This window comes from Dendrobates tinctorius, unplaced genomic scaffold, assembly GCF_039654945.1.
Source record: "Dendrobates tinctorius isolate UK_male_01 unplaced genomic scaffold, ASM3965494v1 ptg000147l, whole genome shotgun sequence".
Taxonomy (NCBI): Eukaryota; Metazoa; Chordata; class Amphibia; order Anura; family Dendrobatidae; genus Dendrobates; species Dendrobates tinctorius.
Genome location: NW_027361814.1, coordinates 24414968 through 24438584, shown reverse-complemented (window position 1 = coordinate 24438584; position 23617 = coordinate 24414968). Strand labels below are relative to the sequence as shown.

The 23617-nt window shown below is 41.8% G+C and overlaps 1 protein-coding gene across 2 annotated transcripts in view; it reads right to left on the bottom strand.

Moving 5' to 3' along the window:
• CCNJ (cyclin J) overlaps positions 1-23617 on the bottom strand; it is a 122412-nt gene that overhangs the window by 29109 nt on the left and 69686 nt on the right. Inside the window, exon 1 of one of the 2 annotated variants that reach the window (XM_073546543.1) lies at positions 15314-15381. The exons of the other annotated variant lie outside the window; for it this stretch is intronic. The gene's annotated coding sequence lies outside the window, so the exon portion shown is untranslated. Of the gene's footprint in view, positions 1-15313; positions 15382-23617 lie in introns of those variants that run through there. 2 annotated transcript variants of the gene reach the window in all.

The following is a 23617-nucleotide window of genomic DNA, read 5'->3' as shown; positions in this document are numbered from 1 at the left end:
AGATGCTCGATTTGAACCAAAATGATCAACTGTCGGATAAAAGTTTAACAAGCAATAACAGACCGCCATGGTCTGCAGAGAATCTAAAAGTGGTAGATCGAGTGCTCAACAGACAGGGCGACTGTTACCACCCACCTTTCGTGTCTACCTCTTTCCTCATAGACTGTAAGCTTGCGAGCAGGGCCCTCATTCCTCTTGGTATTTGTTATGATCTATGTGATTATTGTTATGCTGTAATGTCTATTGTCTGTACAAATCCCCTCTGAAGTGTAAAGTGCTGCGGAATATGTCGGCGCTACAGAAATAAAATTTATTATTATTATTATCTTTTACGTTTCCTCCATACACATGACCAGTCTGTTCCTCCAAGGGTTCATATGTTTTCTACGGTCAGAAGGAAGAAAGCTGCTGCTCATCTCTCCTCAAAATCAATAGAATGGAACAGATCCCTCTGTCACCAGATACCATCTCGAGAGTTGGGAAGTCCACATACACATTATTTGGTTAACCATTCCAAATGAAAATCAAGTGGATCAGACAACTTTCATCTCGTGTATAGTTTTATTCTGTTGTTTTAATTTATTAAAAAAAAAAAATAAAATGCATGGTTGAGGCATTACAATATAGTTTCAGTCCATAAATTCTGGTGGGCTTAGCATTTTTGATTTGTGTGACATGACTGTGTGCTTGATGTCTAATATACATAATTTCAAGGTGTAGGAATAACTGATCCATCTTGGAATTATAAAATAAAAGCAAAGAAAGAGCTACATTTTGAAAACCTAAAACTGTAGTTTCCTCATACTCATTTATCTAAAATCTAATTAAAATTATTAAATTTACAAATTTAAATAAATAAGAGTGCAAAAATATATATATATTTTTTTACCTAGGAGTATGTGCACACAAAAAGAGCCGCAAAATCGCTGGAAAAAATGAACATAGTGCACAGCGGTGTAAAAATGACATTGCTGTAGACAATCCTCCGCTACTTCTTTTTTATGCTTCAGAGTTCAGAAACTCACTGTTTGGCCGGGATCACACACAGCGAGATACGGCTGAGTCTCGCAGGATAAAACCAAGCTCTGGCACCGGCACTCCGGAGTGGAGCGTACAGCCGCACAGCAATACATGGAGCTGCACGCTTCGCTCCGGAGTGCCGGTGCCAGAGCTTGGTTTTAATCTGCGAGAGTCGGCCGTATTTCGCCGTAGTGTGACTCCGGCCTTTGGGAGGATTCGACTAGGAAGCCACACGCTACTGTAAAACAGAAAATAAAGGTGTGTGTGTGTGTATACTGTACAGAAAGCTACATTATGATAGTTTACTAGGGATCACAGGTGGAATTTTTATATCAATTTTTTTTTTTTAGAAATATCGCTCATATTGTTACTTAGCATCAAGCTCCAGTTGGTTATTTTGTAGTATTTTTTTAATATTAATTAAAAAAAAAATTGCATTTATAACTAATGTAAACGTTTTATATTATACAGTAGTTTATATTATATCCCGCATTCATATTTAGTCATTTTACAGCTTTTTAAAGGTTTGTTTTAATCTTTTGTCTTCAGTAGCTCCTCTGCCTCCCAGCTTCCTGACTGCCGAGGAAAGTAATGTACTCAACCTCCATGGCCTGTACGCACACTCACCACGCAAGACTCGCTGAACAAAAAGCATGTTCAAGCGCATTTACAGTTTGCTCAACAACATTTAGACAAGCTTATGAAATACTGGGAAAATATAGTCTGATCAGATGAGACCAAAATTGAATAAACATGTTTGGATGCCAAAAGACACTGCACATCACCTCAGAACCACCATACCAACAGTGAAGTTGTGAAGGTGAGAACATCGTGTTGTAGGAGTGGTTTTCAACATGCGGCACTGGCAAATGTCATATCATTGAAGGAAGGATGAATGCACAAATGTACAAAGACAGTCTTGCTAAAAATCTGCTGCCATCTACCAAGATGATTTAGATGAAACTAGGGTGGACATTTTAGCAAGACAATGATCCCAAACACACGGCCAAGGCAACTCTCAATTGGTTTCAGAGAAAGAAAATAAAGCTGCTAGAATGGCCCAGCAGATCAACTGATCAGAATCCAATAGAAAGTGTATGGAAGGAACAAAAAGCTCAGAACTCATACAAGGAGCCCTCTGAAATTTCAGGATGTGAGGAGGGTTTGGAAGAATGGACCAAAATCACACATCCAAGCATTGCTTATGCCTAGTTTCTCCATATAGGAGGTTTCTTGAAGCTGTCATCACCAGCAAAAGCTTTTGTACAAAGTATTACCGTATATACTCGAGTATAAACCGACCCAAGTATAAGCCACAGCACCTAATTTTGCCACGGAAAACTGTATGAGCTTATTGACTCAAGTATAAGCCGGGTATGCATTGTCCCCTCATCCCTGTCCTGGTATGCATGGCTCCGAGGTTCCTATCATTGTATGCATGGCTCCCCGGTCCATGTCCTGCTATGCAGCGTCGGACTGGCCCACCGGAGAATTCTCCGATGGGCCCTGGCACCTGCTGGCATACAGGGCCAGCAGTTGCCTAGGGCCCCCACTGCTCCAGGGGCCCCCAGCCAGTGCCACACAGCTGCTATGGGGGCCCGTGCCAGCGGAGCAGCAGCGGGTGTCAGGAGGCAGGAGCCCCTGTCCCCGCTACTAAAGAGAAATGAATATTCACTGCGAAGCAGTGAATATCATTTCAGTCTCGGCCTCCACTCCCCAGGGCCCCGCCCCCCAACCTAGGCAGCCGGCGCCGCCCTCAATTGCAGTGGAAGAGAGAGCGTCTCTCTCCCATCAGTCCGCTCTGCTCCTGACTCACAGCCGCTGCGTGATGACGTCACCATCGTGCACCCGCTGTGTGTCTGGCAGAGGGGGCAGCTCCTGAGTCTGAAGCCGGCATCAGCGTGGGAGCGAGGAGGAGAGGTGAGTATTGTGATTTGTTTTTTTTATATCTCTATATCTATCTATCACTATATCCATCTATCTCTATATCTTTCTCATATATATATATCTATCTATATCTCTCTATATCTATTTCTTTCTGTATATCTATCTGTCTCTATCTTACATATAGAGATAGATATATAGATCGAGAGATATAGAGATAGATATGGATAGATAGATAGAGAGATGGATAGATAGATACAGAGATAGATAGTATATCTATCTCTATATATATATCTATCTATATCTATCTCTATACCTATCTATATCTATTATTTTTATATCTATCTATCAACTATCCATAGATCTATTTATCCCCTATCTATCTCTATACCTATCTATATCTCTATTATCTTTATATCTATCCATCCATCCATCCATCGATCTATCTATTTATCCTCTATCCATATATATGTATATCTATCTCTATATCTATCTATTTATTCATTATCTATCTTCTATCAATCTATCTATCTATAGATCTATTTATCCCATATCTATCTATCTATCGTTATACCCTATGAGGGGGCAGCATTATATTCTATGAGGAGGTACATTATACCCTATGAGGGGGGCAGCATTATATTCTGTGAGGGGGCTACATTACATTCTATGAGGAAGTACATTATACCCTATGAGGGGGCAGCATTATACCCTATGAGGGGGTGCGCTATACCCTATGAGGGAGGGATGCATTATACCCTATGAGGGAGGGATGCATTATACCCTATGAGGGGGCTGCTTTATATTCTATGAGGGAGGCTACCCCAACTCCTGCTACATAATTAAGACCTGTACTACCTTATATTATACCCTGATATTAGCGTGTTTTACCGCACAATTGGTGGTCTTGTATTTTTTTCTATGTAGCTACATAGTGGGCCCCAAGAATGATTTTCTCTGGTGGGCCCAAGGTGCTCCAGTCCTACGCTGCTGCTATGCATGGCTCCCCAGTCCCTGTCCTGCTATGCATGGCTCCCCGCTCCTTGTCCTGCTATCCATGGCTCCTTATCTCCTATCCTACCCACCCACCAGCGTGCCCTCAGAGCATCTCGGTGGTCCCGGCGTCTTCTCAGCATCTCCATGGTTCTGGCTTCCAGCAGCTCTTCTGGCGCGATCATGTGGCGCCGCTCATTAAGGTAATTAATATGCGCTCCACGCCTATGGGAGTGGAGACGCATGCATATTCATTACCTTAATGAGTGGTGCCACGTGATTGCATCAGCAGAGCTGCTGGGGAACCATGGAGATGCTGCGAAGACGCCGGGACCACCCAGATGCTCCAAGGACACCCTGGTGGGTAGGATGTCTTCTGGATGCCGGCACCTGTCACTGTGCGTTGCTGTAACAGAAATGAATATTTGTTCTCTTTAGCAGCAGGCACAGTGACAGGCGCTGGCTCCTGCCTCCTGTGACCCGCTGCTCCGCCAATCCCCCGACGGATTTCTGGACAATGACTCGTGTATAAGCCGAGGGGGACGATTTAAGCACAAAAAAAAAAAATGTGCTGAAAAACTTGGCTTATACACGAGTATATACGGTAATTACATTTCAGTAAGCGTGTTCAATACTTTTTCCCTGTGTCATTTCTCATTATTACACATAAATTAAGTTATGGACATTTATGGTTTGTGTTCAAAAATTATTTAATCTGGTGTGTGTGTATGTATGTATGTATGTATGTATGTATGTATGTATGTATGTATGTATATATATATATATATATATATATATATATATATATATATATATATATATATATATATATATATAGTGTCATGGCCAAAAATGTTGGCAACCTTGAAATTGTTCCATAAAATAAAGGATGTCTCCCAGAAAATTATTGCAATTACACTTGTTCCAATACACACAAAGTAAATAAATGTATATAACAAAACAACACACCCAAAAATAGAAGGAAAAAAGGCAAATTGGACATAATTTCACACAAGAAAAGAGGAAATCCCGGCACTCACCTGTGTTGATTTAATTTGCTTTATTCCGAGTGAGTGCCGGGATTTCCTATTTTTTTGGATGAATCATTCCTGAATCATTCCTTCCACGTGCACCACGATAACGACTGGAGTGTCGACTATTTTTCATTATCATATAATTTCACACAAGACTTCAAAAATGGGCTACCAAAATTGTTGGAACCCTCGACTTAATATTTAGTTGCACACCCTTTGGAATAACTAACTAATCGATCGCTTCTTATAATTATCAACAAGGTTTTTACACCTCCCAACTTTTGGACCACTCTTCTTTTTGCAAACTGTTCCAGATCTCCAATATTTGAAGGTGCCTTCTCCCAACAGCAATTTTAAGATCTCTCAACAGGTGTTCAATGGGATTAGATCTGGACTCATTGATGACCACTTCAGAATTCTCCAGCACATTGTTTCTATCCATTTCTGGGTGCTTCTTGTAGTATGTTTGGGGTCATTGTCCTGCTGGAAGACCCATGACGCAAACCCAGTTTTCTGACAAGGGACACTACATTGCGATAAAAAATCCATTGTTAATCTTCAGATTTCATGATGCCTTGTACACAGTAAAGGCACCCAGTGCAAGAGACAGAAAAAAAAAACAAGAAACAAATCTTTGAACCTCCACCATATTTGACTGTAGGTGCTGTATTCTTTTCTTTGCAGGTTTCATTCTGTTTTGGGTAAACAGTAGATTAATGTGCGCTACCAAATAGCTCTATCTTAGTGTCATCCATTCACAAGATGCTTTCCCAGAAGGATTTTGGCTTTCATACAATTTGGCAAACTGCAGTCTATTTTTTTAATGTCTGTCAGCAGTGGGGTCCTAATGGGTCACCTGCCATAGCGTTTCATTTCATTCAAATGTCAATGGATAGTTCACGCTGACACTAATGCACCCTGAGCCTGCAGGACAGCTTGAATTTCTTTGGAACTTGATTGGGGCTGCTTATCCACCATCCAGAGAATCCTGCATTGTAACCTTTCATCAATGTTTCTCTGCCGTCCACGTCCAGGGAGATTAGCTACAGTGCCATGGATTGTAAACTTCTTGATTATGTTGTGCACCATGGACAAAAAGGGACATCAAGATCTTGGAGATTGACTTGTAACCTTAAGATTGTTGATTGTTGAAAACTATTTGGGCTCTCAAGTCCTCAGACAGATCTCTTCTCCTCTTTTTGTTCTCCATGCTTAGTGTGGCACACACAGACAGACAATGCAAAGCTTGAGTCAACTTTTCCCCTTTTCATCTGGATTCAAGTGTGATTTTCATATTTCTCACACCTGTTACTTGCCACAGGTGAATTTGAACAAGTATCACATGCTTGAAACAAAGTTGTTTACCCACATTTTTGAAAAGGTGCCAACACATTTTTCTGGCCCATTTTGGGGGTTTTGTGTGAATTTATGTCCAATTTGCCTTTTTCCTTTTTCTGTGTTGCTCCAATACGCACAAAGGAAACAAATAGGTGTATAAATACACACGAAAAAAAAATTATGTATACAGACACATTTTTTTTGTAGATCTATTCACACGAAAAAAAAAATTATATTAATGTGTATAATTTCCAATGACAATATTACTATATAAATGCACATTGCTAAGAATTTCCGGCATCCACCTTGTTCACTCAGGTTTCCTATTTGTCTACAGTCTGTGTGATTTCCTATCATTCCCACCAGCTTTGTGTCTCCTTTGTTTCCTCTCTTAGCCGAGCCCATTTGCTTTTCTCTTTCCCATTTCGCCCACAGTGGCTATATTTAGCTTTCCTATACCTCTCGGCATGCCATTGGCCATTTTTTCCTTGACACGCAGTCGCTTCTTCCTAGGAGTGGCCCTGCAGAGATGACTACACCAACCACTACTCTCTAAAATGTCAGCTATATAGAGGGCCTGGTAATTGCCGCACTCCGCTGTAATCACTATTTAGCACAGTGTAGACAGTGGCTTCACTTTATGTGAGTTTGAGTCGGAATGATTTGCAGCAAAGGAGAAGATAATGTTTATAGACCCCCTCTATTGATATTTTATTCCGCTGCAGCCCACCACCCCCCTTATTGTCCATAACAAGGCCATAATTTGCATGTTACTTACAACACAAACTTGGATGATGCAAATGGCCGTCTTTAGTCTCCACTTGTTATAATGAGATTTGCATGTTTATGAACCAGAAGTGGGAACAGATAAATCCATTACTGAGACACGCTGTCTGCAGACGATACTGAATAGGCAGACAGACAGTATTTAACAAATGAAAAAAAATAAAACCTGTCTCCTTCACAAAAAAAAAAAAAATAGAAAAAAAAATTAAATTTAGAAAATAGCTGGAAGCCCAACACTGCCAGTGGCAATAAAGTTAATTTTCTCCTCTCAGCGTTCGGTCAATTGCGGGCACCGGGCAGATTCAGAATGTTGTTGACCTGCAGTTTAACCCCATATCTTCAGGTCAATAGAGTTTTTTCTGAAGACAGGTTCCCTTTAAAGAGGTTCTTCACTACTTGGACAACCCTTTCTCAATCCCCATATAAAACAATAACACTTATACTCACCTCATTTCCAGCAGGGCTGGCACTGGCTCTCCCAGGGCTCACCTGACATTGTGACGTCACGTCATCCCTGGGGTCAATCAGTGGCCACTTCACTCTCCCCTCCTTCAGACATATTTGACATTTGGATGACTGGAAAGCTGCCGCTGCTTTGTCACTTCCTCCTGATGACTTATATGTTCGAAGGAGGGAACAGTGACGTTAACGTTGACTGGCATACTCGATCCACAAGAAAAACACAGATACAGTATGTGAACATACTGTATTAGTTACATGTAGTTATAATGGCTACATGTTTTCTCCATGAAAAACTCTGATAGAAGAACATGTACTTGAAAAATAGATGTCTGAATGAGTCCTTAGAACAGGCCTGCACAACATATGACCCGCAAAAGGATGTTGTGCGGCCTGCTGAGCAGTCCGAGATGCGCCAGTTCCTTCTTCCGGTCTTGAAATATATTTGTGTCTTTCAGACGCGAATACAATTGAACACTGTGGCATCGGGACTGGAGAATCATAGAACGGTAGAGATGGAAGGGACCTCCTGGGTCATCTGGTCCAACCCCCTGCTCAAAGCAGGATTCACCAAATCGTCCCAGACAGATGTCTGTGCAGCCTCTGTTTGAAGACTTCCATGGAAGGAGAACTCACCACCTCTCATGGCAGCCTGTTCATTGATCACCCTCACTGTCAAAAAGATTTTTCTAATATCTAATCTGTGTCCCTTCCCATTCAGTTTCATCCCATTGCTTCTAGTCTTTCCTTGTGCAAATGAGAATAAAGATGATCCTCCTACAATGTGACAGCCCTTGATATATTTGTAGACAGCTATTAAGTCTCCTCTGTCTTCTTTTTTACAAGCTAAACATTCCCAAATCCTGTAATCGTTCCTCATAAGACAGGGTTTGCAGACCAGTCACCATTCTGGTCGCTCTTCTCTGAACTTGCTCCAGTTTGTTGATGTCTTTTTTAAAAAATGTGGCGCCCAAAACTGGACACAGTATTCCAGATGAGGTCTGACCAAAGAGGAGTAGAGGGGGATAATGACTTAATGTGTTCTAGACTGTATGCTTCTGTTAATACATCCCAGAATTATATTTGCCTTTTTTCTGCTGCATCACACTGTTGACTCATATTCAGTCTGTGATCTATTAGTATACCCAAGTCTTTTTCACATGTGCTGTTGCTTAGCCCTATTCCTCCCACTCTGTATATGCTTTTTTCATTTTTATTGCCCAGATGTAGTGCTTTGCATTTTTCCCTGTTATAAACCATTCTGGTTGTTGCTGCCCACTGCTCCAGTTTATTTATATCTTTTTGAATCCTCTCTCTCTCTTCTCTAGTATTAGCTATCCCTCCTAACTTTGTGTCATCACAAATGTAATCAGTTTACCCTCAATTCCTTCATCTAAATCATTGATAAAGATGTTGAACAATACAGGGCCCAGGACAGCGCCCTGTGGTACCCCACTTGAGACATTCTTCCAACTGGATGTGCAGGCATTTACGACCACTCTTTGGGTCCGATCACTAAGCCAGTTATGAATTCACCAGTTGCCTTGCCCATTCCATACTCAGTCATTTTTTCAATAAGGATGGTGTGAGATACTTTGTCAAATGTTTTGTGTGGTTGGATAAAGAAAATAGTGGGGAACCCACGCCGGGTTTTTCATTTGTTTAGTTACAGTGCAGGTGGCGGGTGAGGAATACCCCCATCATCCGCTCCTGCTGTCACTGTTCTTAGCGGCAGCAGGTGTTGGATGACAGTAAGCGCTGTTCCCCGGTGGCAAGTGCTGACGACGTGCTCATCGTTCTCCCCTGCTCTGCCGGTGATCGGCGCGAGCAGAAGAGAATGAGAGTTATATTAAAGTCAGAACGATGACAGCAAATCACTGCACCTGATGCCACGCTGCTAGCACTTTTGCACTTTTTTGTCAACTGTCCAACTTTAAATGAAAATTAAAAAGGACTGAATTATCTTCAAAGAATAGTGAGTGCTGACTTTCTTTTTCACTTGTTACTGCAATGATTTGTTTGTTACACTATTCACTGATCTAACTACACACGCAAGGCACCAATTCTCGATCTCATGGATATCTATCTAGCCATCTCTCGCTATCTTGGCATATCTTTAACACCTAAACATCTGTAATATCTATTTTGCATTCTATTCCGTTACGTGTCACACGTACAGCACATGGATGGCACACGGATGATGCACACAGCTATGTCACATGGACACACAGCATTGGTAATACTGGTACTGGTTTTTCCAGTACCGGTGAAACAAGGTTGTGTGAAGGGGCCGTTACTCATGCTCCGAGTCTTGTCGACATCACTGCAGCCAATCAATGAGTTCTACCGGCTTGTACTGTCTACATAGACAGAACCACTGCGTGGCTGGTTGGTGACTGGTCTGCAAACCCTGTCTGGAAGTGGCTGCGGCATTGATGATGTGACAGGGGAGCAGTGGTGCACAGGCAGGCTCTGAGTGTCTGCCTGCAGTAGGTGTTTACGGCCAAAGACGATGCGAAACAGAGCGCACGTTGGCACCGTTATAGTCTATGGCCTAGACTGTTTTGTGGGGGGGATTGGGTTCGGACACAAGCCCTGACGGGAGCCAGGAATGTGGGCAAAAGTGGAGCATTATCCCTATTCATCTGAAAGGGGCTGGACTGCAGCACAGACACAGCCACATGCACCAATGCAACGCTTTGCCTGAAAAAAACACTATACAGATCATAGCACTCACTGTCGTCTTTTGTTCTGGCTTATGAACTAATAAATAACACATTGATCGCCTAAGGAGAAGACTTCAGCGTGAAAGGGCCGCTAAAATGCTGTAGGACAGAAGGTCATGTACAGTGCAAGTACGTTTCTACATAACTTTGCATGGATTTTAGGCCTCTCTCACACATCAGTGTCTCCGGTACGTGTAGTGACAGTTTTCACTGACACACGTAGACCCATTCAAATGAATGCACATATCTGTGTTTTCTCACGGATCGTGTGTCTGTGTGCTCCACACATCGACATGTCCGGTTTTGTGCATCTGCACAGATCACACGGACCCATACAAGTCAATGGGTCCCTGTAAACACGTACTGCACACAGATGGCGTCCGTATGCATTTTTAAAGTCATAGGGATAAAATTGAAACAAATTGTTTAATTCTAGGCTCTGGTACGGATCACACGTGGATGGTACACACGGATGTGACAAATATCAGGACATGTGAAACCGGCCTTAGAGAATGCTGCAGAAATTAAAGAGAGATTTTTTCTGACTACAAAGCAAAACCTGCTTTTCTTGAAAGTAAAGCGCCACTGATGTCCATGGGTTGTGTCTGGTATTGCAACTGAACACTCTTTACATAAATGAGCTGCAATACCAGGCACAACCTGCTGACAAGAGTGGCACTGCTCCTAGTAGAAAGTAGCCATGGTCATATACCCGCTTTAGAATCTGCAGCCTATCGATCTATTGCAGATTATGGCACTGAAGTAGGTGAAATCTGCAGCAAAATCCATATATAAATTCAGAGTTAAATCATAGCATCTTAGTAGGAAGCGTAATGCGTCTCTGGCGTGGCCATGATATTCTTCTACATCCTTCCTTAGTCAACTATGCATAGCTGAAACCAACATCTATAATTATGGAAACAGCGCCACCTATTGGTGCATGGAATGAAGTGCATATTATACTGTAGATTGGATTTGCAAGGGGCGACTACGATTTAATATTTATAATTAAAGTGTAATTTTAAGGGAAGATAGGTTCACTTACCGGCTTTGATATAGGAATGAAAAGGGATCGATAATAAAATAATGTCCTTTGATGTACAGGGTTATTAGATCTGACCCTACTTGTAGGTTCTCTGTCTTTTGAAATGTTATAAATTGCAGCTGGTAAATGTTTGGGTTATTTTTTCCCCCCATGAATTTTTAGCAATAATCAGAATTAGCTCCATGCAGGAATATTCCACCAAATTATATTTAATTAACCACTTACAGACAGTTCATAGATTCTGTGCATTCAAGAGGTTCAGGGCTCGTTCACACGGCCGTATTTTGGGGTCGAGTGCCGTCCATGGAAAAAACAGACTTCACTCACACCAATGTTATTCAATGGGGCAGTGCAGATGAGGGATCTTTTTTTTTTTTTCACTGACCTGAGTCTATGCATGGGGGGGGGGGGATAAATATCTCACAGCATGCGCTAGTTTCTTCCGTAAATCAGAGGAGACTCAACCATTGAAGTCTATGGGTGCACAAAAAAAGGGCGGATGCCACATGGAGCCACAGTGTAGCATCCGATTGTTGCAGGCACATTTAGTGCGTTTCCATTTTTTTACCTGCAGATTTTCCCCATTTATTGTAATACTTTGGGGAAAATTTGCACGTGAAACTCAGCGTATTCGCAAGAGAAAATGATGTGTTGCATGTTTGAAACTCGCACCGCAGGTCAGTTTACGTGGAGTAAAAAAATTTTAAAAAAAGCACAGTAGGTATACAATTTCGATAAATCCCATCCACGTTAATGGAACGGTAAGCTGCTGAGTTTATGGGGCAGTAAAAATACGCAGCATCAAAAGGTCATAGAGGGAACACAACTTTCTCAGGCCTTCTTCACACGTCAGTGTTTCAGGTACATGTGGCGGCTGTTTTTTTCATGGATACCACACGTACCTATTATAATTCAGGGTGCTGCCCATATCCGTTTTTTACATGGCACAGATGACAAGGGCCAATACAAGTCTATGAGCCCGTGTAAACGATGTACAGCATACGGATGGCAGCAATGTGCTGCACGTGTTTAACATACCATACCAAGTATAGGAGAAGCTTTCGAATTGAGTTTTATTAAGCCATAGTGGAAAAAACAGATGGCACATCAGTGTAATATCCGTACCGGAAAAGAATCGATGTGTGGAGGGGGGTCTCAGGATTGTGAAATTTCTATCTGAACTCACACAATGGAGAAGATGGAGAAATTTTGTTCTCCATCTTCTCACCTGTGCTGTGATTCTCTCATCTGTGAGAATCGGATCACACTAAGCTGACACTCTGATCATAGATTGAGCCGACCATCATCAGTCGAGAGGATTTTCCCGCATGAGAGGATCAAGGCTCGAGTGATCCCGGCCTTAAATCCACAGCATGTCCAGGTTTACAGAAGACCTCACCTATTGCAATGCAACATCTGTGGCAGAACCTTTGATGGATTTTTTCCCCTCAAGTATAAACAATTAACGTACTGTACATTCACACAAAAAGTTTTTTTTTTTGTCACAATCTAGATTCCCTATCAGTATGACTTTGAAATGTGGGAGGAAACCAGGAGAACCCGGAGGAAACCCACGCAAACACGGGGAGAACATACAAACTCCCTGCAGATGTTGTCCTTGGTGGGATTTGAACAAAGGACCCCAGCGCTGCAAGGCTACAGTGCTAACCACTGAGCCACCATGCCGCTGACATGTTGCTTATTGTACCACATGGAAAAAGCAAAACAAACAGTACCATGAGCACTATAGGTATTTTATCCATTGAAGTTAATAAGAAGCAGGATATTAGGAAATTGTCATTTACGCATTGATCTTTCTTTGTGGTCAGCAAGAAAATGACCAGTTTGAGTTCTTATCCTCAGGAAATTAGCTCGACATGTCTCAGCATGTTCAACATTCTCCAATTTTCCTCCTCATGGAGTTTTGTATTCTTGATGACAGTTTCTACATAGATTCCAGTATGATTTTTCTGAAAACCGTAAAATAATGAGTAGTAATAATAACAAAAAATAATAATATTGAATATGAAGACAACACAAGTTAACGATCTTCAGATTAAAAACAACATCTGCATACAGTCAGATCTTTGTGAGGAATATTACATAGATTTCCTCAAACGTATGGCGCCTGCCATTCTGACATTTCGGGGATGCAGGGATTTTGCACAATTTGCATGCAGATGTAATCAGAAACATGGGTGCTTCATTTACAGCTGACATAGGCATAGGGCTTCCGAAGAAGAAGGGCGAATTGCACCCATATTTAACCTTTGGTCGTGTTGAATCCATTGGACGCCAAACAAATTTCTTTGGTCATATTTCCGCAAGTGTGGAAGGTAGGTAACCGTCCGTGCCGGTAGCTTCCTAGCTCAGGTGGCCCTCCTTCCTCAGTGCATCGCAAGACGCGGCGTCGACTACCCTTGCCACGGTGAAGTGCTTGTGACTAAGGGCTCATACTCACATGCGAGAAACTCGGATGATTCTCGCACGTCAATATCCGGTGAGTGTTCAGCTCCAAGCCGAGTGCCGGCGGCAGTATCGGGTATTGTTGACGTTCGAGACTCGTCCGGGTTTCTCGCATGTGAGTATGAGACCTAATAGTTTTTAGTATTTAGTCGCAACTAACTGAGGGATAAGGCCTCATACCCACTGGCGATAAAATCGGATGATTGCTATCCGATTTTTAATCGGATTGCACTCTGACCAATGTTAGTGAATGGGTGACATCTCACTTGCGATTTTTTTTCTCAGCCAAAATCGGTCTGAGAAAAAAAAAAAAAAAAAAAAAAAAAAAAAAAAAAAAAAAAAATCGCAGCATGCTGCGATTTGCAGCGATTTTGGCCAATTGAAGTCAATGGGTGCGATTAAAAAAACGGACCAAAAACGGACCATCCGTTTTCCATCCGTTTTTGACGGATACCTCACCATTCTGTGGTATAGAACAATGTAAATGGTCCTGTAAATGACTGTAGAAAAAGAGTGGCTGGGAAAAAAAAACGGATGGAAAACGGATGGAAAAATAAAAAAAAAAAAAAATCGCATCGAAATCGCATGACACTGGCATAACACTCCACCCTTTTTTCCAGTCCAGAAATCGGACCGTTTTTTTAATCGCCAATGGGTATGAGGCCTAAGGGTCTGTATATTGATGTAACACCTGGACCCTTTCTGGTTGTACTGAAGCAATTTTAGATCACCATGAACCGTTCCATTCTGTAGCACCATAGGATATTTGGGCGCTGTGGGTGTAACATAGAAGAAGTACAAGAGTACAAATGGTCTGATCAGGGTAGGGCACACAAAGTCTTTTGGCAGAGTTTTTGGAGTGGACACTGAGCAGAAACTCTCCAAATCCTCATCAAAAACTTGGAGTTTCATTCCCTCGGGATGTTTTCTCATGGGTGCGTACACTTATAAATTTTCTATCTGGATTTGAGGGCAGAACGTAGTGGCATTGTGACTCAAATTTTACTAGATGTCATCCACACAATACCGAAAAAAGGAAAAAAAAAAATCAGCAGTGATAATAGACAAGCAAGGCAGATTTCACATTTGCAGCTTGTCAGTATACTCTGCAGTAAAAAATGGACACACAGAATTGAGCAAGTACATCTGATCCATGACTAGGATAAAGAAAAAAAGAAAACTGATCCCCCCCCCCCAGACATATACATGATTTTTTGCGGACCACTCAGTCTGGAAAAAAAAAAAAAGGGCATGTGAACAGCTCCGTGTACTTTCATGGGTGCACGTTCTACATGGACAGAACACGTATGTGACTCGTGGACATACAAATAAGGTACAATGCTGATATCATTCACTCACAAACATAAATGTGTGTATTAAAATATGACATTTCCACAATGAGAAAAATCATCAGGACACTCATACTGGAGAAGAGCCCATTTATATTACAGGGAATTGTTACTTAGGCAGATTTCTAACAACCACAGGCTTCATCATATTAAGCATCTAAGTAAAAAGCTTGACATAATTCACACCTTCTGCAGGGCTCAGGGATCACCCACCTGGTCTGCCACAAGCAGTCCGACCTCAATGCTTCCCGACCGGCCGAATTCTCTACCTGCTAATTCCTTTTTTTAAAAGAAGATGAACTTTGGGGCTGGGCTGCATTTAGGTGGGGTGTGGGGGTTTTAGGAAATCTAACCAATAGCAGTTTGATTCCTGTTTGTCCGTATTTTTGCTAAATTAACATTAAAAAAAATTAGAGCAGGGCAAAAATACCAAAAATCTCCTGGATGTATTAGTCAGTGATGGTTTCCAGTATTCCACAATAGAGCCGTAAGGGTCTATCAAGACCCCAAACTAGGGGACGTCCTGCGTTCCCACCTTGGATTTAGAATTTTCCTGTCTTTTTTAAGTTCTCAACATAATCACACAAATATTACACAGCAGCGACTAAAACTGAGGTCCAGGTGAAGGGATATTTCCATCTCAAAGATCCTGTCCTAATTTGTAGGTGTGATAATAATAATATTAACAAATACTTCCAATTAGAAAATTAGAAATGTAGTATAGTTCTTCTGATAAGCTATGCCGCTTACCGCATATGTAGGGTACTGCACCAGCTTAGGTATCCATGGTTACGACCACTAAACTGTTAAACTGTCACTATTTGAATGGTTGTAACCATGGATACCTAAGCTACTGCAATGCCGTGCACATGGGGTAAGCGACATAGCATTTCTAATTAGAGATATTTGCTAATATTATTATTATTACACCTACTACATATTGGGATAGGATCTTGGAGATGGGAAAATCGCTTTAAGTTGTATTTAAACTAATAGATTATCGTAAATGATAACCTTTTTCAGTAAAAACAGGCAACGGAACGCTCATTTGTCGGGTGAAGTGATCTTCTGTGCCGCAAAGACGATCATCGTGATCAGCAGCTCATTGTCTTGTGTAAACAGGACTTGCGCTGCCGAGAACAATAGCTGGCTATACGCACTGAACGATCTATTACAGATCATTTAGTGCGCAGCGTTAACTGTGGTTCGTCTGTGTAAAGAAGATATTAATCGCCCGCCGATCAGTGAATACTTACAGATTGGCGGTTGTTTAGTGCCGCCGACCGGTCCGTTTGCACTGACCTTTAAGAGCCTGTCACACTAAGCGATATCGCTATAACGTTACTGGTTTTTGTGACGTTATAGCGATATTGCTAGCGATATCGCTATGTCTGATACTTACCACCGACCGCTCCCCTGCTGGTTATCGCTGATCGCGCGAGAAAGTCCTGGACCGTTTCTCGCCGTCAGCTTCCTGCTGTGGAGACGAGCGTGGAGCCGGGCGGGAGGACGCAGGATTGCCTGGTGTGACAGGTAAGTAGCGACCCCCGACCCCTGCGATGTCGCTGGTGAGATCTGCCTGTGTGGCAGCTCACTAGCGACCACTTAGCGATGCACCAGCGATCCTGACCGTGTCATATTGCTGGTCGGGATCGCTGGTGCATCGCTAAGTGTGACAGTACCTTTACTCAAGTTACCTTGAACGGGCACACAGATGGCACGTGGATGAAAATCTGATGAAAATTAGAAGAAAATTGTCCAAATTTTCTGTAAGAAATTAAAAAGTTTGGACATTTTTTCATACGTTCGTCTGCAGGCGCCCAAAAACCACCATGAGACTGAAGGTTTGGCAATCGCACTACGTCCATCAAATGACAGAGTCATAACTTGACATCTTTATGGCACCAAAATGTGTAGCAAGGCACCATCTCCCAAAAGTGCGAGTGCTACTCCGCACGCAAATATAATGAGGCTATGTACAACCTCTGAGTCGCAAGGCAGCACACATAAAATTCTTTTTTGTTTTTCTATAGATCCGTATGCCTCCAATGGTCTGAGAGCCTGAAACAAAAAGGAAAAGCAGCGAATGTTCTAAAATAAAAATTTGCACAGAGATTCTTTGAAGCAGTAAAAAAACCCCACAAGTTTTGTAGCAGAAACCACTTCAGGAATCTCCCCTTTTTGGCGGAAGTAGCTGTGTGCACTTGGAGTGTTTTTGGAGCAGAAACTGTCAAAATTTTCTTCAAGACTCCTTAAAAAGGCTGAAGACACACTAACGTTTTTTAAATTCGGTTTGATTTTGATCCCGGAGAGTCGGACGAGTATTAAGCGATTTTATGTCCGATTCCTCTACGATTGCAATGCGATTGTGACATTTTTTTTCGTAGTCTGGGCGTATGTGATGCGAATTACATCCGTTTTTAATGCGAATGCGATGCTTAAGTAATCCTTGGGTGGAAACCTATAAAAGGTCTCTTTTCCTTGTTTGACACAGGGAGCACATATATGTTTTTTGGATATTCCCTCCTAATAACCGTTTCGCCTTGTTTGGTTGTATTTTTTGGGGCTAAAAATTTTCTTCAATCTGACCTTTAATACTGCCGAGGGGATCTTACTTTACTGGGTGTTTCCTGAACTATCTTTATAAACGTGTACTTATTCTCTAGATTTTTTTTTAAAATCTATTAATTATATCTTGTTATGCTTTTGGCTAATTTTTATTTTTTTATTTTATTTTTTTCTATTATGTAGCACATTCTCATTATGTAATTTGTTACGTGTGTATTAGGTTCCTAGCTACTGAGGTTTCCTTTCATTTTGAATTCTTCCTGGGCAAGTCTATGATATCAGTAATTGTCAAGAACACCTGTGCACAGATATGGCTCAAACGCCATTCTGATGTTATTCAGAAGCTTGGCCAAAGAGACTGGGAGTGAATCTCACGTGGGTTTTAAGGAAAAACACAATTTTCCAACGGCATCGGGGCCTTCGATAGCAAACACATCAGGGTCAACAAGCCACCAAAAGTCTGGTTCCTAATATTTTAACTATAAGGCCGTGGTCACACTTGCGAGTGCAATACGAGAAACTCGTGCAAGTCTCTCGCCTCAATACTCAGCACTGCCACCGGCGGTTCGGACCGGAGCGTTCAACTGCATATAAAGACATGCAGCCACACGCTCCGATCCCGAGTGCCAGCGGCAGTGCCGAGTATTGAGGCGAGAGACTTTCTCGCATTGCACTCGCAAGTGTGACCCTGGCCTAAACAGTATTGTCCGGTTGTACTGCTAGCCTTATTGGACAGTGATTACATGTTTCGTATACTTGATATTGGGGCCTATGGTGGAACAGGCGATTCCAGAATATTTAACACATCGGTTCTGTGTCGCCGGCTTCACAATAATGACCTTGCTGTGCCACCACCATGTGTTCTTCCGGGGACAAGAGGTGAATCAACACCTTATGTGTTGGTTTCAGATGAGGCCTGTCAATTAACTTGACATGTGATGCGGCCATACCCATGTTGAGACCTCAATTACCAGAGGTGGATTTTCAACAACCGTCTTGCTCGTGCACGCAGAATGGTGGAGTGTGGTTTCGGCATACTTTGTGCCAATGGCGTGTGCTTCTGGGGGGCCTAGAACTAAGTGAACATAATGTTAATGGAGTCATTAAGCCATGTGTGGTGTTACACAACTTTACCCGCATGCAGGAATGAGGTTATGATGCTGGATGCGAAACAGAAGAGGACGTGTCCATCCCCTTCCTTGCTAGTTATGTTGTTTAATGTTTTTTTTAAACAAAAATTTAATTTTGATTTTCCTTATGTTGCAATTATGAAATCCAACTGTAATGTTCTAACAATGTTTATTAACAAAAAACCTCACAAATATTAACCCCTTTACACCCCAAGGTGGTTTGCATGTTAATGACCAGGTCAATTTTTACAATTCTGACAAGTGTCACTTTATGAGGTCATAACTCTGGAACTCTTAAATGGATCCTACTGATTCTGAGACTATTTTTTGTGACATATTGCACTTCATGATAGTAGTAAAATTTCTTCGATATAACTTGTGTTCATTTGTGAAAAAACGGAAATTTGGCGAAAAATGTGAAAAATTTTGCAATTTTAAAATTTTGACTTCTTATGCCCTTAAATCAGAGAGATGTTTCACACAAAAGATTCAATAAATAACATTTCCCACATGTCTACTTTGCATCAGCACAATTTTTGAAAGTACTTTTTTTTGTTAGGAAGTTATAGGGGTTAAAAGTTGACCAGCGATTTCTCCTTTTTCCAACAAAATTTACAAAACCATTTTTTAGGAGCCACATCACATTTGAAGTGACTTTGAGGAGTCTATATGATAGAAAATACCCAAAAGTGACACCATTCTAAAAATTGCACCTCTCAAAGTGCTCAAAACCACATCCAAGAATTTTTTTACCCATTCAGGTGGGTCACAGTAATTTTTGGAATGTGGGAAAAAAAAGAACATTTAACTTGTTTTCACAAAAATATTACTTTAGACCCAAATTTTTTTTATATTTTCACAAGGGTAACAGGAAAAAATGGACCACAAACTTTGGTCCACTTTATGTGGAGGAAAACCACTGTTTGGGCACACAGCAGAGCTCGAAATGGAAAGAGCGCCATTTGAGTTTTTGAATGCAAAATTTGCTGGAACAATTAGCGGACGCCATGTCGTGTTTGAAGAGCCCCTGATGTGCCTAAACAGTGAAAATACCCCACAAGCGACATCATTTTGGAAACTAGACCCCTCAGGGAACTGATCTAGATGTATGATGAGCACAATGAACCCTCAGGTGCTTCACAAGAAGTTTATTACGTTGAGCAGTGAAAATAAAAAAATCACATTTCCTCCACAAAAATGTCATTTTAGCCCCATTTTTTTATTTTCACAATGGTAACAGAAGAAATTGCACCATACAATTTGTTGTGCAATTTCTGCTGAGTACGCCTATACCCCATATGTAGGAGAATACTACTTTTGAGGCACAGTGCAAAGCTCAGAAGGGCAGAGGCGTCATATCAGATATCAGATTTTGCTGGAATGGTTTGAAGGTGCCATGTCATATTGGCAGAGCCCCTGAGGTGCCGGAACAGAAGAAACCACCTATATGTGAACTCATTTTACAAACTACACTCCCCGTTGAATTCATCTAGGGGTGCAGCTATTATATTGACACCACATGTGTCTCACAAAAGCAAGAATAAATTACATTTTTACAAATAAAATGTTGTTTTAGGCCCAAGTTTTTATTTTTTGTAAAGGCTAATAGGAATTTTTTTTTCAACATACCGAGGTCCATTTTTTCCTGAGTTCTCCAATACCCTACATGGAATCGGGAAATATTTTTCAGGCACAGTGCAAAGGTCAGAAGGGAACACTATACTATAGTGCATATTTTACTGTTATGGTATGCGGGTGCTATGACCCAATGGGAAAGCTCCTGAGTTGCCAGAACAGCAGAACTCCCCCATAAGTGACCCCATTTTATAAACTACACCTCTCAACAAATTCTTTTAGAGGTGCAATGATCATATTGACAACACGGGTGTGTCACAGAATATTATATATTCACACAAGAAGTGGATAAAAATGGCACTAAAATTAGTCCTACAATTTCTATTGAATGTGGCAATACCCCATATGTGGTTGTATAGTACTGCTTAGCCATATGGCGAGACTCGGGAGAGACGGAGCGCTGTTTGCCTCTTGGAGCGCAGATTTTCCTAGAATAGTTTGCATAGTCCATATACAGAGCCCCTAATTGCTAGAAGAGCAAAATCCCCTCTCAAGTGACCCCATTTTGGAAATTATACCCCTTTGGGAATTTATCTAAAGGTGTAGTGACGATTTTGACTCCATGGATGTTTTCCAGAAACAAGCAGAAATGAATGTTGCCAAGTGAAAATTGAAAGCCATTGTAGTGATCAATATGCTTTAGTGAACAGTACGTTGTAGTGACCAGTACATTGCAGTCACCATTACATTATTTCCAACTCATGCTTCTGTAGACATGCACCCGTAAGCTAGGCGGGCTCTCATCACTTCAGAAATGCCAAATATGTAGACGCTATCTGTGGTTTAGGAACACTGTCTGGCCCAGAAGGGAAGGGGGCATTTGGATTTGGGAGTGCAGAATTTACAGAATATCTTTTGAGGGCAAGGAGCCATTTTGCTTTTCCAGAGCCCTTGTACCACCAGTAACGTGGAAACCTCCTATGCAGTATTTCCATTAACAGATGACAGACCTGAGTGAGGACTTGCTTTTTTGTGGATTGAGTTGAAGCTTTTATTGGGAACATTTTACATAACGTTTGGAATCACATTTATCCGGCGCTCTACACTGAGCACTTACTTTGGGGTTTCCATCTAAATCTCCAAGTGCGGTGATTCAGATGAAACCCCTGAGGGATCCATTCACTATAATAAAGCAGCAGAGTTACTCTGGACTCCGTATGGCCTCTATTCAGAAGTGCACAAAACTGTGGCCAACGGCACTTTTATGCAATTCTAAAAAGATGGACCCCGCTGGATCACGGGTCAGACGGCGTCCACAGTGCTTCTATCTGCCTCATTATAGGAAATCTTCCACCAGAGGTTTCAATTGAATCACGTATTTCAGAGATGTGAGCATTCAGCGCAGAGTGGAGGATAAATGTGTGTGTGCAGAGCCTTACTGCAATCTTTGGGATGCACAGTGAACAAAACAGTACATCAAAAAGAGAAAAGACCATGCATATTAGGCGCACACCCAGAATGATAGAGAAAAAATATACAAAATTTATTGGTAGACAAAAACCCACAATAAAAGCATTTAAAAGACAAAACACATCACTTAGGCTAGTTTCACACTTGCTTTTTTTTGCAGCGCGTTTTTCCCGCAAAAAAAGCATTGAAAAAACGCATACATAAGCATACAACTGCTGCGTTTTTTTCAAGCATTTTTATGAGCATGCATGAAAAAAACGCAGCGTTTTTATGCGTTTGTATGCGTTTTTAGCGCGTTTTTACCGCGTTTGCGTTTTTTTCCAACATTTTTAGGTGGCCCCTCACACTACCCAAACCATGACTTTACTAACCCTAACCCTGACCCTAACCCTAACCCTAACCCTGACCCTAACCCTAACCCTGACCCTAACCCTTAACCAAATCATACTTAACCCTAACCCAAACCCTAAACCCTAACTAACCCTAACCCTAACCCTAACCCTGACCCTAACCCTAACCCTAACCCTAACCCTAACCCTGACCCTAACCCTAACCCTAACCCTGACCCTAACCCTTAACAAAACCATACTTAACCCTAACCCTGACCCTAACCCTAACCCTAACCCTAACCCTGACCCTGACCCTAACCCTTAACCAAACCATACTTAACCCTAATCCTGACCCTAACCCTGACCCTAACCCTAACCCTAACCCTAACCCTGACCCTAACCCTTAACAAAACCATACTAACCCTAATCCTGACCCTAACCCTGACCCTAATCCTTAACAAAACCATACTTAACCCTAATCCTGACCCTAACCCTGACCCTAACCCTAACCCTAACCCTAACCCTGACCCTAACCCTAACCCTAACCCTAACCCTGACCCTAACCCTTAACAAAACCATACTTAACCCTAATCCTGACCCTAACCATGACCCTAATCCTTAACAAAACCATACTTAACCCTAATCCTGACCCTAACCCTGACCCTAACCCTAACCCTAACCCTGACCCTAACCCTAACCCTAACCCTAACCCTGACCCTAACCCTTAACAAAACCATACTTAACCCTAATCCTGACCCTAACCATGACCCTAATCCTTAACAAAACCATACTTAACCCTAACCCTGACCCAAACCCCAACCCTAACCCTGACCCTGACCATAACCCTAACCCTAAACCCCCTTAACTAACCCTAACTCTAACCCAAACCCCTAAATTCCATGGTTTAAAAAAAAAAACGCATATGCAAAAAAACGCATACATGAGCATGCCAGTGCGCACATATGCGCATCCATAGGCTATAATGGCCATTTTTAGCGCAAAACGTGTGCATATGTGCGCATGCGCTTTTTTGCAGGGCCAAAAAATGCAACATGCTGCGTCTGGAAAATCCCAACGCACACCCCAAAAAAACGCAGCGCATGAAAATCGCATACATGCGCTTACCAGCGCGCAGGTATGCGCACCCATGTTAAATATAGGGGAAAAAACGCATGCGCAGGTGTGCGTTTTTTTCCAGCGCTAAAAAACGCAAATGTGAAACCAGCCTTATGGTCCCAAACACTATAGTATATCACAATACAGTATCAAATTCAAATGACAAAAACATACCTGAAACAACACCCCATATACATATAATAATTGCACATGAGATAAACAAAACCATGATCTGGGCATCCCCAGAAAACCAGTTAGTGGAAAAAAAACACTTCCAAAGGGCCACAATAAACCTATTAAATGCTGTGGCGAAACCAACATAGGTATCC